Here is a 6,000-nt window from a genome sequence, read left to right as displayed (position 1 = left end):
GTGCACGGTTCCCCTGTCCTCTCCCTTGCACGGAGGCTCGTGTGCACGGTTCCCCGTTCTCTCCCTTGCATGGAGGCTTGTGTGCACCGTGTCCTCTCCCTTGCACGGAGACGCGTGTGCACGGTTCCCCGGCCTCTCCCTTGCACTGAGGCACGTGTGCACGGTTCCCCTGTCCTCTCCCTTGCACGGAGACGCGTGTGCACGGTTCCCCGTCCTCTCCCTTGCACGGAGGCACGTGTGCACGGTTCCCCGTCCTCTCCCTTGCACGGGCGCTCCGGCATGCACGGTCCCTTGTCTTCTCCCTTGCACGGCCCCCCCTTCCTTCCCCTCGCAGGGGGCTCGCGCGCCCGGCTCCCGTGTCCTCCCCCTTGCAGCGGGGCTCGCCCTACCCGCCATCCCAGCCCCTTCCCCGCCGGCCCCCACCGCCTGACCAGCCCCCCCCCCCCCCGCGCACGTGGGCACCGTGCCGCCCGCTCCGCCCCCGGCCGTGCGAGTGGCCGCCGCTGGCGCCGCCCTCTGCCTGCCCCGCCCGTGACATCAGCGCGGCTCCCCCGGCCGGCCAGGGCCGGGCTGGCTGCGCTGGGGCGGGGCCGCTGCTCCTCCGCGCCGGGCACCGTGCGCCGCGGCCATCGCAGGGAGCAGCGCGCGGCCCCGGGTAAGGCGGGGGCGCCCGGCCCCATTCGCGTCGCGCCCGGGGCGGGGGTAAATGGGGAGTGGATTGCTCCGGAGTCGGGGCAGCTGGTGGGCTGTAAGTGGGGAGTAATCCGGGAGTGCGGGCTGGTGTAAACGGGGAGTGGATTGCTCCGGAGTCGGGGCAGCTGGTGGGCTGTAAGTGGGGAGTAATCCGGGAGTGCGGGCTGGTGTAAACGGGGAGTGGATTGCTCCGGAGTCAGGGCAGCTGGTGGGCTGTAAATGGGGAGTAATCCGAGAGTGCGGGCTGGTGTAAACGGGGAGTGGATTGCTCTGGAGTCGGGGCAGCTGGTGGGCTGTAAGTGAGGAATAATCGGGGAGTGCGGGCTGGTGTAAACGGGGAGTGGATTGCTCCGGAGTCAGGGTAGCTGGTGGGCTGTAAATGGGAAGTAATCTGGGAGTGCGGGATGGTGTAAACGGCGAGTGGATTGCTCTGGAGTCAGGGCAGCTGGTGGGCTGTAAATGGGGAGTAATCCGGGAGTGCGGGCTGGGGTAAACGGGGAGTGGATTGCTCTGGAGTCAGGGCAGCTGGTGGGCTGTAAGTGGGGAGTAATCCGGGAGTGCGGGCTGGTGTAAACGGGGAGTGGATTGCTCTGGAGTCAGGGCAGCTGGTGGGCTGTAAGTGGGGAGTAATCCGGGAGTGCGGGCTGGTGTAAACGGGGAGCGGATTGCTCCGGAGTCGGGGCAGCTGGTGGGCTGTAAGTGGGGAATAATCGGGGAGTGCGGGCTGGTGTAAACGGGGAGTGGATTGCTCTGGAGTCAGGGCAGCTGGTGGGCTGTAAGTGGGGAAGAAACTCCTGGAGAGTCTGGGCCAGTGTAAAGGGTGCGTGTGTGTGACTGGTGCAGTTAGTGCTGCTGCTGTGGAGTGAATGGGGACTGAAGTCCCTGGGGTCAGGGCTGGTGTAAACAGGGAGGTGACTTAGAGCACCCCCCAGGCTGTCAGCCAGAGGGGAGTGGGGCGCTCTGGGGTGGTGTGTCTCTGGGAGGGTCAAACTCCATGTTTTGGTCCATCCCCCCCCCCCAGCCTCCTGTCATGTGAGGCTTATCTTGGGGCTTTAGCAAATGAAACCCAAGGGGGTGGGGGGGGCGTCAGCTGGGTTTGGGGGCTGCCCCGGGGAACATTGCTTTCTCAGTCCTCAAAGTTCCCCTTTCCTGCACACTTCAGTGGCTTGTCCATGTTTTAAAGCAGTTTTATTCCTGGTCATTTGTGTCTGAAGCATGAGGGTGGGTCTCCTCTTGGCATCCCCTGCCAGCCCCTGAGCTCAGGGACAGGATCTTCCCTTAAAGAGGGATTTGGGAGGTAACTTGCACTGTGGTGGTCTTGGGTTTATTACTGTCATGGGGAGATGGGGGAGGGGAGCAGCTGCATCGAAAGCCCTGCCTGTTTTCTGGGCTTCACACCAGAAATCTTCATTGGGGAAGGAGGAATGAGAGAGGTTTTCCCAGGCTCTGCTTGAGCTAAACCTGCATGTGGAAGTACTGCCAAAGAGTAATGCAGCATTATATTAAACTTTTATCACTGGTTAGCCGTGGTCTGGTTCAATACACAATATCACTGTGTTCCTGGTTATGCTCTACTTTGTGTCATAAAAATTAAGGAGAACTAAGTTTATTGGTATTCGCTGTTTAAAGGGGTAAAAGATTAAATCAGTTCAACTGATAGCATTTTGAGTGCAACAGTAAACCAAGACGGGGGGGGGGAGAAACTCCGACATAGTTTCCCTGAAATCAAATCCATTTACACCAGCCGAGGATCTGCTGAGGGGTCTCTAAAACATAGTCTGTTTCTTTATCAAAGGCAATTTCTCTGTTCAGAGGTTTGCTTTGTTTTGATATCCTCAGATGGAGGGGAGGTCTTGAATTTTCAAAGGATGATTTGTTTTGTTGTTCACAGCCTGTGTGAGGTAACAACACCTTTATACAAAAATATACTCTTAAATCCTTATTATTTCGTCAAATTAAATGGCATTGTATGGAGACAGAAACTGTATTAGGCTGTTATTGAAGTTCTTTGTATTCTCTTGGGAAACACTGGTTTTAAGTTGCCTCCAAAGCATTCGTTTGTGTAAAGGAAATGTAAAAACGTTAGTTTTCAGACAGGGAAAACGGGTTTCTCATACTTGTGGAATATTATGTTTTTGAAGGACCTAAAACTTCTGTAGGAGTGCTGGAATCTTAAACCATCCCAATTGCTAGCCAACACCGTACAGATGCTGGGTGTGTGTGTGTCATCTTCCTCATCAATAAATGTTACGACAGCAGTTGTTGAGTAACTTAACTCTGCCAAACTTCTACTGTACATAACAGAGGAAGCTCTTTCCACTAGTTCTCTTAAAACACTTGAGCAGTCCTCCAATAGGAAAGTGAGCCTGATTTGGTACACAGTCAGTTCTGTAGATCTGTGTCTTTTAGAAAACTAAGCTACATTTTTAACATACATTGTAAAATGATGATCGTTCTGTGTGGAAGGTCCCTTAGCATTCATTTCCTGTGGTTATCCTTTGTAGCTAAGGGGTGCTTTACAAATATTGATGAACAGTCTAACCCCAAAGAGAGAGAGGAGCCGTGCTGCCCAGTGGATGGAGTATAGGACTGAGAGTCAGGAGAACTAGGTTCTATTCCCAGCCCTGCCACTGGCCTGCTGGGTGACCTTGGGCAAGTCATTTCACCTCTGTGACTCACTCCCCTGTCCCGATGACTGTCTTGTCTGTTTAAACTGAGAGGTTGTAGCAGCAGGGTCTCTCTGTCCCTGTTTGTACATAGCACTGTGGGGCTTCAGTCTCAGTTGGGGTTTTGAGGTGCTGCTGTTACACACAAAGCCCTGGCTGGATAGATTTAGTTGGGATTGGTCCTGCTTTGAGCAGGGGGTTGGACTAGATGACCTCCTGAGGTCCCTTCCAATCCTGATATTCTATGATTCTATAGTAATAAAAAGTTGGCATTTTGTGAAGGCCCTAAAATGACTCAGGTTATTTCTGCACTTTGCATTTCTGAACAGACAAAGCAAGTTCCAAGTGTCCGTACAATAGGGTCTGGCTCTTAAAAAACTGGCTCACTGTTCCCAGATATTGTCCATTCTGTTAAGAAACCCCAACCTCTTGTCAAGACCAAACTTCCTGTGATTGCTCCTTTGGTCAAGCAGAGCCTAGGCACACTTTCCATCAGATCTCACTGTCATGGGAAGCTGCTAAGACTGTTGCCAAGCCCATAATCATGTGCTGTTTGTGACTAATAATTAATTGCATCTAGTTCTCTTTTGGTATCAGTTGGACAACAGGAAACACTGACCACGAAGGACCCTTCAATAACAACAGATGGTGCTGTAGTTGTTTCTAAAATGCAATGTGGATTTGGAAACAAGTGCTAATCCTCTCTTTATGATGGCTCTGACCCTTGTTATGTCTTACATCTGATCAGTTCAGGCCTAAGATTGAGAGGGCAGGTCTGATTTCTTGCTTATCTCAGTGGTTCAGTATTGTGACATCCCCAGTATCCCTGCTTTCTGGGCTGTTGCACTGAACGTGTCCGAGAAGCTGCTTTTCCATGGCTCCTGCTTGATCCAGCATTTCAGACAGTTACATTCTGCAGGACCTGCGTTAGCCTGGGAAATGGAGCCTTGCCTGTAGTTTTACTTGGTAGCAACATGTTTCATCTCAGGAGTGACGTTTGCACTTCAGATGTTTGTGTTGGAGGTGAATAAATAACAGACCCTAAACGTGGAGTCGGATGGTGTGGGTGGAGCTCTCAGTCCTTCTCAGAAGTTTGGGGTGCACATTTGGAAGTTACCTTGGAAGCTTCCCCTGATCCTGGAATTTGGAAACTTTAAAAAATGGTTTGAAGACTTTAGTCTATTTCCACCCCTCCCCTTTGTTTCTCAGAACTCGATCTATTAAAACACCAAATTTAAAAATGTCATTCGTAGAAGGGGGAACAGAAAGCCCCCTCAGAACTGTGGACAAAAAGACTTCTTAAGTGTCCCTGGAATAGCAGAGAGATGCCTACAGCTGTTCATCTGGTGGCGTTCCCTCTTTGCTTCCCTCCATGGCTGGGTGCTTTGCACTAAATTGCTGGGTATTCATATTGCAAGCGGTGGGAGTTTTGTATTCAAGGCCCAAAGCAAACAGTAAGCGCAGGGACAAAGTGGGAACTACTGAATTTTGTCATTGGAGCCTGAAGTTGTTGCCTGTCAGGGTGTGCTACCTGGCTACTCCTGCATTGGGCTTTGGGCGTGGGGAAGAGGTGAGGTCTGTGGGTTAGGGGTGGAGGGACAGGGTGGGTAGGATTTGCCATAGAGAGGTTACATGTTGTTGTGGTTATCTATCTAGCACCAGACTAATGCTAGCTGCTTTACCGATAAGTAGAATAGACACAATCTCTCCCCTGAGAGCTCACTAAGGGCCTGCACCAGAGCCCACTGGAGTCAGCTGGAATTCTTCAATTCACTTCAGCGGGCTTTGGCTCCCGTCCTAATTACAGGCATGATCCGAGCAGCCCCGGAAAGAATGGGCTGCAATAATATGGCTGTGGGGCTCTGTGCATTTTTATACCTATTTCTTGATCTTATTATACATTAAATATGGTGCGTGCGCCCTGCCCAGCCACCTTCCATGTTTCTGCTGACCCACTTCCGTGGAGCAGGAGTTGTTCCACTTCCGTCTGTGCCAGAGCTCCCGTCTGATGACCATCCCTTCGATTCGATTACCACAGCAGTGTGGAGTGGGCAGGGATGGCTCTTCCCCTAACAAAGGGGGGGTTTGTATAAGGACAGGCTGATCTTGTTTCATGTTTCTTGATGTGATGCTCCCGGAGCCGGCACACTGAGCCAGACTTCCTGCATGATGCAGTGAGTCTGTCCTCGTTGGCTTGGCTGTTGCTGCTTCTGTGCGGCAGGGTGTTATGGAGTGCGGTAGGCGTGTGGATGACGCTCCACGCGTTGCTTGAAATATAACTTGCTTGCTAAATGCACTGGCAAAATGAGAGTCCAGCTCTGTAGTGTCTAACATTATTCCTCCTGTTTCTTCCCCAAGAACTGGAATCCAACCCTCAAGCCAGAGGCTGTGAGAATAGGTTGCCCCCATGAAGTAGAAATGCTGGTCTAGGGGAAGGCCTCGCACAATACCCTGAAGGTTGGTTAAATGCAGGTTCTGTCTGAGGAAATCTCTGCCAGCTGGGTGAGGCTTACCTGTTGTGGGTGATGATCAGCTACCAAAATAAACGTTTCTCCAAAGCACCAATCTTAAAGATATACGTCGGTGCTTCTCTGTTGCCCTCATCTGCCAGTTGTTTGACCGTTGCTTAGATTTAAGAAGT

The 6,000-nt window shown here is 52.0% G+C and overlaps 1 protein-coding gene across 1 annotated transcript in view; it reads left to right on the top strand.

The window, feature by feature from the left end:
- Positions 1-567: 567 nt before the first annotated feature.
- SH3BP4 (SH3 domain binding protein 4) overlaps positions 568-6,000 on the top strand; it is a 129,724-nt gene continuing 124,291 nt past the window's right edge. The window contains exon 1 of the mRNA XM_077830110.1: positions 568-655. The gene's annotated coding sequence lies outside the window, so the exon portion shown is untranslated. The remainder of the gene's footprint in view (positions 656-6,000) is intronic.

Source organism: Eretmochelys imbricata, chromosome 11 (genome assembly GCF_965152235.1).
Source record: "Eretmochelys imbricata isolate rEreImb1 chromosome 11, rEreImb1.hap1, whole genome shotgun sequence".
In the NCBI taxonomy this organism is placed as follows: domain Eukaryota; kingdom Metazoa; phylum Chordata; order Testudines; family Cheloniidae; genus Eretmochelys; species Eretmochelys imbricata.
The sequence above is the reverse complement of the archived record's forward strand: the minus strand, read 5'-3'. Positions and strand labels throughout refer to the sequence as shown.